At 43.2% G+C, this 9,188-nt stretch overlaps 1 protein-coding gene across 1 annotated transcript in view; it reads left to right on the forward strand.

Annotated features, from left to right (window-relative positions):
- The first annotated feature begins 8,133 nt into the window (after positions 1 to 8,133).
- The window catches only part of stmn4 (stathmin-like 4), a 48,773-nt gene continuing 47,718 nt past the window's right edge, over positions 8,134 to 9,188 (forward strand). Inside the window, exon 1 of the mRNA XM_037685711.1 lies at positions 8,134 to 8,232. The gene's annotated coding sequence lies outside the window, so the exon portion shown is untranslated. The remainder of the gene's footprint in view (positions 8,233 to 9,188) is intronic.

Raw genomic sequence — 9,188 nt, forward strand, 5'->3', positions numbered from 1 at the left:
CCTCACACGCAGTACGTCTGAAAGGAAAAGGCTCCACGTGGTTTCATCTCAGCCAATGTGCACCTGCTGAAGAACCCCACCGCTCGCTGAAAGAAGACGAAGCAGACCTGCTGGAATAAAAGAGTAAAGATCCCCACGGCATCTGGAGGAGGTGATCTGAACTTCGTGGGAGTTCATTCTTTGCCCCTTGTTGAAAAAGGCAACAGCAAAATTTGGAGAAGAAGTCTCCGCTCTGCCTAAGTCGGTCAGACAGGTGGAACAGGGAAGGAAAGAAGATTCCCAGCCCTGACCGTGAAGAAAGAAAGACGCGACACACTGATATAGATTTGACATATTGCACACACGTCATTTAAAACGTCTGCTCAGACTGATAAAGTTTCTGAGGACTTTACATGAAGACATCTCCGCGGACCGAATCCCGCTGAGCACCAAAAGGACCCTTGTGGACGAACAAGGCCTCCCACCGCAAGCTCAAGCACAGAAGACCTGTTAGTGTTTAATATGAGTGTTTATCTTTTCTTTCAGTCATTCTGAGGAAGCAACCAGAGCTTTTAAAAGGGTCGGTGGATTCAATTCACAATCCTCTCTAAATATTCAAAATTTTACTTCATTCAATTGAACAACATAATCATTCTAAAATTCTTCTAGGTATTTTAAAGAGAGGTCAATCTTTTGGTATTTCTCAATTTTCAGGGGTCAATTTTGGCTATTTTTGAGTGTTTTATTAGTTGTTTTAGAACTAGTGGTTTAATCGTTTACTCATTTCGAATTTAATCTTCCAGTAGTTTGGTAGTATTTTTATTAACTTCTAAGGTTTACTTATTTGGTATTTTACAGGTTTTGAATGTTACACCATGGGTCTGTTCCAGAACCCCTGGAGGATTACAATAATATTGGGTGTGGTGACAGTGTTGCTCACTTCCATAATTTTTCTGTGTGAATATTACTGTGTAATTCCAGGTCACTCCCGCTGCCAGCATCAACAACTAAGGGTCAAACGCAGCGACCCTAAACTCATGGCCTGGTCTCAAGTGAATGAGGTGGATCATCTGACGTTGAATCTGTCTCATAGTTTTCAAATGAACAGCTGGTACCGTTATGTTAAAGAGCCACATCGTTGTAAAACTCACAGGTACTCCCTGATGCAACCATCTCAGGTAGTGGTGTTGAGTCAATTGTAGAATGAACCCCAGAGGAACAATTCCTATTTGTGTCTACCGCCACCTGCAGGACGCTTCTCAGAAGGCAGTGGGCTCACTGCCTCCTGACAAGTGTCAAGCTGTTTATCATTCTAGGAATCATCACGTTTTAGACACCTGTTGCACCTATGTCCCAGATGAGACCGGACACGACCCACAGGCCAGGGTGACCAACGCCTTGAACCAACTTAATGCGCTGCAGAAGACTAAGAGTGAGGATCCTTCTCCAGGATCCTGGAAGTTTCTGTCTTGGTTCATGAGCGGCTCTTGGAGTCAGATTGTGCTAAAGATCTTGCCCCCCCCCCCCCCCCCCCCCGACTGCAATTCTTATAATTTTTTGTGTTTTGATGATTGGTATTATCCCTTGTGCTAGAATGATCGTTTGTAGAATGATTCAGGTTGAGACTGAAACCCCTAATGTCATGATCCTGATGCAGCACTCAGGTGACACCTCCGCAGATGATCAGAGCCACCTGGAGGGCAGAATCAAAATATCTGTAAAATCAAATCATACGTGGTGTGGTCTCCCATAAATATGGGGAGACCAAAAGAGGGTGTGTTGGATTTGATAGCTTTTATATCTTTTTATATCTTTTGACAAGCCTTGACATTTCTCTGATGATGTGAAATGATGCATTTTCTACAAGGTGTGTGCGTGTATAATCATACACTAATTACTTCATGTTATATATAATCTCACAAGTGCTAAGGATAATCATACAAGTTCACATTTGATATAATTCTGAGGGAAACAGAGACAGGTAAGATACTTATTTGTGCAGCAGGAAACTATCCTTCTTTGTTCTCTGAGCAAAGCAGCTGAGAGATGAGGGCCCAGCGATGTGACACACTGCGCACACATTGATTAAACATAAATAACGCTAAATTACAACATTCATATACTTTATACTTAACACAGGTTGAGTATTTATGCTCTCCCATTAATAATAGTTCAGACACACAGAAAACGTGTTTCAAAGCTCTATACAGACGAAAGCCAGACTACAGCTGAGAGTAAGTGTCCTACAGTCCGAAATAAAGCTCGTAAATCAACCCTTATCAGTAGAAGGATGAGCGAGGCCATCTGGGGGCTTTTCGGAGTAACCCTGGAGATAAAATCTGCTCCTGAGTGGCTGAACATGGTGTCACTCGGACCATCAAGAGGTTTTGACATCCAATCACAAGTCTGTCCGAACACGAAAGGGCGGGACATGAGAAACCTATAAATCTCGCTCAGACACAGGGTTTGGTTGAACAAAACACGAGGCTGATTGACCAGGCAAGGTTCGCTCTGACTTTGTTCCTCAGACTGCATTCTGATTACTTGTAATATCTGCATACTTTAACTTTGTCTCAATTAAATCTTTAATACTAAGGTGAAGTGCTCCTGAAATTCTGTGCTCGGGTCATTTGAACACCCCAAAACCCTTTAACTGACATAATAGTTATGTCGGCTCCACCATCCAGTAGGGCTTCACGTGTGAGGACTCCTTCAAGTGTGATCGACAGGTAAGCTTTGTCAGCAATCCCCTTTCTGATCAGGTTACACAGGAACCTTGGAGGTTTCGGCCGACGGTTCTTCTCACGTCTACCTTCACCTGTGTAATCCTGTTTTTTTCCAAACCGTTGGTGCTGTTGCTGCTGCTGCTCCTGAGAGTTCGGCTGTTGACGGGCGTCCGTCATCGATGTATGTGATCACCCACTCACCGTGTGTTGAGGGGCTCTCATTGTTTGTAACAACAAGGTCCTGGTGGCTGTCCATGACAGCGGCAGCGTTGTTGTTTGTGTCACCCTGGTTTGACTGAACCGTTCGCACAGCTATCGCTGTTTCTGAGGTCTCAGTTTGTGACGTGTCACCGTCGGTAACATGTGACTGTACCCCCCCCCCCCCCCCCCACTTCCGGTGAGGTTGTGTCAGAGTTTACCACAACAGCGTCATGGTGACTGTCTGTGACAGCAGTAACAGCGTTGTCTGTGTGTTCTGACTTATCAGCAAAGATATTGCCAAACAAAGCGTTAGGTCGTTTGTCCGTGGCAACACCTTCTAACAAGTCCAACAACCGATGTACCCTGTCTGTCTCGTCCGAGCACAGAGGACTGGGGTTCTTTTTCTGGACCTGCTGCTGTTTCTTTTTCATCTCAGGCTGTTCAGCCTGAGATGGTGGGGAAACAGTACCCCCCTTTTGCGGTTCCCAGTGGGATCCCTGGTTGTATGGGTCACTTTTGGTGCCATACTTTTTACCCTTAGGGCATTCGCCCCCCTTCTGGTACGATCGTTCATCCTCTGTTTCCTTGGGAAACCATTTAGGATCTTGTCTGGACCAGGGGGCACTCACCTGTTGTGGTTTGGCTGCTGGGAAACCTCATTTCCTCTCGCCTTTTTTGGGAGGGGGAATCGAAGCTCTCGTCCCTTCCAATTCTAATGACTGGGCAGGAATCCTCTCACCTGGGTACACCTCAATGGGTGTTTTGGCCTGTGAACGTGCTTCAAAGACATTCACAGCACAAATTTTTATCTCACTGACGGATTTCTCTTTGAAATTAGCCATCATTTGCACTGACATTCTTATGTCAGGGTGGAGATTTTTGCTGAGCACGTACTTAAACTGTTCCTCTTCCTCCATGTTGGCCTCGTTCCTGTAACCAAAATAAGCCTGCAAAATCCAGGAATAATATGCCCTGGGGTGCTCATTCTTACCTTGCATGACCTTGTCGGCGGCTGGATAACTGCCAGGTCCCGTGCAAGGGGAATACTCTTTCATAAGAGCAGCACATAACAGGCGGTAATCCTTTCTTGTGGCATTAGGTTGACGCTCTATGAAGGAAAACACCGTCCTGGATGAAGTGAGCCTGATCAAACCTACTTTATCCTCAACTGTAGCGTTGGGATAGTTTCGTAATTGGAAGTCAAGGTCGTTCAGATAGGCCTTAGTGTCAGTTGAACCCAACGGCCCTGGCTCAAAGCGATTGACATATTTTGCAATTTTGTACAAATCTGAAACTGGGAGCAAAGGCTGTATTACCGGTATTGTAAGAACCAAAATGGCACGTGGAGGTGTGTCGCTAGACTCATGTGGAGGTGACGGAATGGGATTAAGAGCAGGAGGTGCAGCAAAATCCTTCTGAGGTGGTGGTGGGTGACCTGGACTCTGACCTTGTTCGTCTTTGAGTTCCAGACAACCTTGCCCCACGTCAGAAATCTCATTTGTTGCTACGGCTAGTTTCGCCTCACAGGCTTTTAAGCGTTCCTGTGATGTATGACATTCACTTTGTAAACGCACGCCTTGTTGTACTAATGCCGCCTTTTCCAATCTGCACTCGTCCAGATCTCTTGATGTGAGCTACAAGTTTCGCTGCAGAACATCAATTTCTGAAAACAGTGCCTGGTACTTAGTCTCTCTTTCCCTCAGCTTCTCCTCATATGAGTGAGCTTGCAATGACAGCTGAGCTTGTGAGAGCTCTCTCTCACGTTTTAACTCATTCGCACAGGTCTCCTGATCAAATTTAGACTGTGCCTCAAGTTTGAGGTACTCCTCTGTTTCGCTGTTTAACCTTATTGCAAGGTCGTCAGCTCTGTTTGCATCCCTATAAAATGTTGCCTTCAATAAGAGTGCTAAATTAGCCAGCTGGTCATAGCTTGACTTTGTTCTGGCTGTAGAGGTCACACCCTCTGCAACATCCTTCAGCTCGTCCAATAACTCTTTTGAGTTCATGCTGTCCACCTGTTCACCATATGGATATAAGGATTCTGTGAGCAGCGTTAACGCTTTCTCCAACCAGACCTTCTCCTGACAAGGAGTAATATCCTTTTCTGTCACATCTGCCATGGTTATTCACTGTTCAGCACTTATCTGGTGAAAGAGTTGCCATCTTCAGAGTTTTTAACAGGTAAATATTTGTATTTAAGTGAGCAGTGAGTTTCACACACTATTTTAGCTCTGGGTTCACTCAACAGTACTGTTATAAGCCAACTTCTTCAAATGAATGGGCACCTATTTGTAGGTTTTACCCCAATGCATGAATATTCTAAGTAAATGCTTTCTTAACTAGTTAATTAATGTGCTTATTTTGTAACAGATACAAGAGCCAGGCTATTTCAGTGTTCATTTACCCCAAAGCACTTAAAATTAAATAAACCTGCAATTTTTCTAAGTCTCACAGCAACTTTAGTTTTCAAATGCTTTTTAAGCAGTTCTATATACCAGAAATTCGCTATTAAAACAGTAACTCATAAACCAGGCCGGATTAACAAAAAAATTTTTAATTAAAGGCAGTGAGCAGCCTCCTTTCAGGAAAACTGTTATACCCCTCTTTCAACAGCAGGTGGCGGTGTAAGCTTATTTTTACCAGCAGAAGTCTATGACAACTTCCTGTGAACCGTTCTGTTCTGTTGACATCCGGTTGTTAGCCGTTAGCTAGACATAGCACACGGTCGAACACGGTCAAATCAGCACTTCCTGAATGGATTTAAAGCTTAAACGTGGCGTCGCTTTAACAAGCACGTCTATCTGCATGAAAACATGAGTTTGGGAACAGTGGTAGGCTTCATTTAGCATTTTAAACACAGAGGAGGGCTCGGTTGAACCGAGATACATTTCTGGGATCACATGACTTTACAGACACGTGAGCAACGGGGTGGGCTTTACAATCTGACATCAGAGGGAGTGGACACACAGATACGTCACCAGTTTCTCAGCGAATCAGAGCGACCCAAACAGCGGTTTTCAACCAATCACAGTTTGTGATTCCAGCTAGCAGTTAGCCTGAAAAGTCCGGTCACAATCGCCCATTAAACCTCCAAAATGCACAATTTATTGTTGAAAATGTAACGGATCAGCATTTAACAGTGGTCTGAGACGGCGCTCAGCTTTGAAACCGCGTTTTATCCATTTAAAACACCACTCGTTCAACGAGTCCAGTGAACAGAACCGGGTCAGAGACAGAACCCCCTTACAGCTTCAGTTTAAACATAATAAAGCGTTTTTTCCATAGCATCAGCTTAGTTACACGTTATACACACAGATGTACACTCTACAGCTTTAACACGGGACACATTGACATTGATTTCAGCTCTCTGAACACCACAAGCATGAATTATGCCTGTACCAAGCCCAAAACTCAGACCTTTTCATGCCAACATGAGTGTTATTCTACAATAACACAGACTCCGTCACATATAATTCACACCTCTTTAAACATCCGTACGGCCACAAAATGTCCAAAGAGGAGGATGGGTCCTAAATTATCTCTTTTAGAGACCATGCGGGCCAGGAGAAGCTCTTTAGAGACCGTCCGGGCCACCAGATGTAGTGTTCTAAAGGCTAGGTTAGCTTCAGAGCTTCACTACAGTCATATTTAAATAACGAGTTCTCTCTTTTTCGAGCTACTTACCGCCATGTGACAGAGGTACTGTGCATAGATGGTTTCATCAGTGACATGAGACGTTAATTTTCTTTGACCCATCAAAATAAATGTGGTCATTTACTAACAGAATCAAAATTTTAACATCAAAATATCGTACACTTGATTAGACTGATCTGGTTCTTATTAATAAAACGGCATGTTTTACTTAATAAAAACAACAGACATTTCTGAAGATATATAGATTAATTACTGGCAAGATAGAAGAGTTTTAAAGACGCTGAAGACTTGGAAGACTGAATAGTTCCAAGAAGTGTTGACTTTTAAAGGGTATCCACTTCCTGTCACTTGGTACTTCCTGATTGGTTGAAACAACCAGCAGGGGTGTAGTTCTAGTGATGTTAGAGGGTCACTAGAAGTCAGGAGACAGCAGGAATGTTTAAGAATGGTTAGTACAGACGGAGAAATGTTTTTAAGAAATGAGAGGATGCAGGTGCCAGCAGTTCTTATTTACTGTCTGATAGTTTTAAAAACAAGACACTTCGTCCTCATAACTTGTCTCTGACTTTCGACCGACATCCACTACTCCTCATTCAGACAGAAGACTAAATGCACACTTACTTCGTAAATAGACATTTAACTGTATGATCAAAGTCTAATGAGGTTTAAAAATCATTAATACTGTTTCACAGTTGATTTAAATGAGATTTAGACAATGGTATGAACTAAACACACTTTTGATTATCAAGATATTGTAAAATAGTAATGATAATGTAAAAGAAGAGTGTTCTTTCAATTGATTAATTCAGGATACAATGAAATAGTCTCTTGATGAGATAATTTGTATTTCTGGATTCAAATCAATGAAATAACAGTTCCTGTCCCCTGAAGGTCCTCAGAGACAGATTGATGTCGGAGGCCTAGTTCACTACAATTCTGATGTTAAGCAGACAGCAGCCGTTGATTGGTCAGCGGAGCTACTGGATGACCTGCCCAGCACATTCATGTCGTTGTGTGGATGTTCCATAAATTATACTTTTCCCATGTTCAATGACTAAGAACATACAAAGTTTGATGGATTTTTCAAAAACTCAGCTTCAAATTCATTTTACGTTTCAGAGCCGGTCCATATGGAAATGCTAAGCTCTCCCCCCCTTCCCTGCTCCGCCCCACCTTCACCGATGCAGATAGACCTCGTGGACATGTCGTGTGATGGAAAAATATGATTTTATACTTTATTAGAAGTTCAGGTAGTTTTTGTTTTAGCTCAAGTTTTGGTACAAGACAAAACATAAAAAGGATTTCATCTTGTTCTCTCATTTACAGTCAATAATTCAGAGTCTGTCTTTTAGATGAGTCCCCCCCGTACCACATACATGCACGTGCACAGTCTCACCCTCCTGCAGCATGTAATGAAACTCTACCACCCACCCTGCAGTGCAACACAAACAGCACCACCCCTCCCCCACCATCGTTTTGTCCTGCTCCTATTGGCTGAGAGGTCTCGATGCTGGCAGAGCCATGGACCAATGAGGCGTCTCCATGGTGATGTCATGGAGGCAGCGTAGATGCTGTTGCTGATGCTGTTGCCCGGCGCCAGCATCCACACAGCCAGACGGGGGTGAGCACTGTGAGCCGTCCGCGCCAGCAGCAGAGACGACAGAACGGGGGGGTAAGTCTGCACCACAGCTGCTCACATCTGGCTCACTTTGAGCTTCATAAAGAACTAGGTGCTACATGAGGGTGTGACCGTGTGTGTGGGAGTGTGTCGTTGGGGTGTAACAGAGCCGGTGGGGGTGGTGGGTGAGAAGGTTCATAATGGAGACAACAGAATCAGGGAGAGGACAGAGGAGCAGAAGTGTGATCTCGTTCAGTTTTGATCCTTGGCTTTGCTCAGGCTTATTGTGTGTGTGTGTGTGGGGGGGGGGGTAATGAGGGAGGGTTGCGGGGGGCATGGATATGCTAAAACAGATCGTGAGTATGTTTCAGAAGAAATGTGTGAATAACAAGTGGGTCAGTTGGAACCTGAAAGTTTCAGGATTCCTCTCGTGAAGCATGAACGCTAACATTTTATTAAAAACTCTGTGAAATGACTTCAGCTGCTTTCAGAAAAATACTGTATAATATACAACATTTAAAGCGTTTTTTCTTGATCTTAAGAACAAGCAGAAACTTTGATGAGAAGCTGACAGAGCTGCTTCTTTAAGGAGGAGATCAAATGTAACAAACATAACTTTGATTAGTTTGAAGGAAGATGGTTTAAGGGATTGTCATGAAAAATATGAAAGAGTGAGTCTGTGAAAAAAGTCAAATGCTGCTCCTATAAAATAACAAAGACAACAGGGAACAAAAAGTTTTTTAAATTCAGTGAAACTTTTCAATAAAATCTTATTTTTATGTAAAGGTGAAACACTTTACCACAACCACCACCTGAATCCTTTAAAATTCATATCCTCGTTTTTAACTTACATAAAGCTCATTTCACCTAAAACAGCATGTCTGCAGACATGAAGCAGCATTTATATTTGACGGGTGTGGACCTTTACCCACAGGGAGGGCAGATCTCCTGTGTTCTGCTGTTGATTTTTAAAAGTTTATCATATATATATATATATATATATATATATA

This window comes from Nematolebias whitei, chromosome 12, assembly GCF_014905685.2.
Source record: "Nematolebias whitei isolate Nwh7 chromosome 12, NemWhi1, whole genome shotgun sequence".
In the NCBI taxonomy this organism is placed as follows: Eukaryota; Metazoa; Chordata; class Actinopteri; order Cyprinodontiformes; family Rivulidae; genus Nematolebias; species Nematolebias whitei.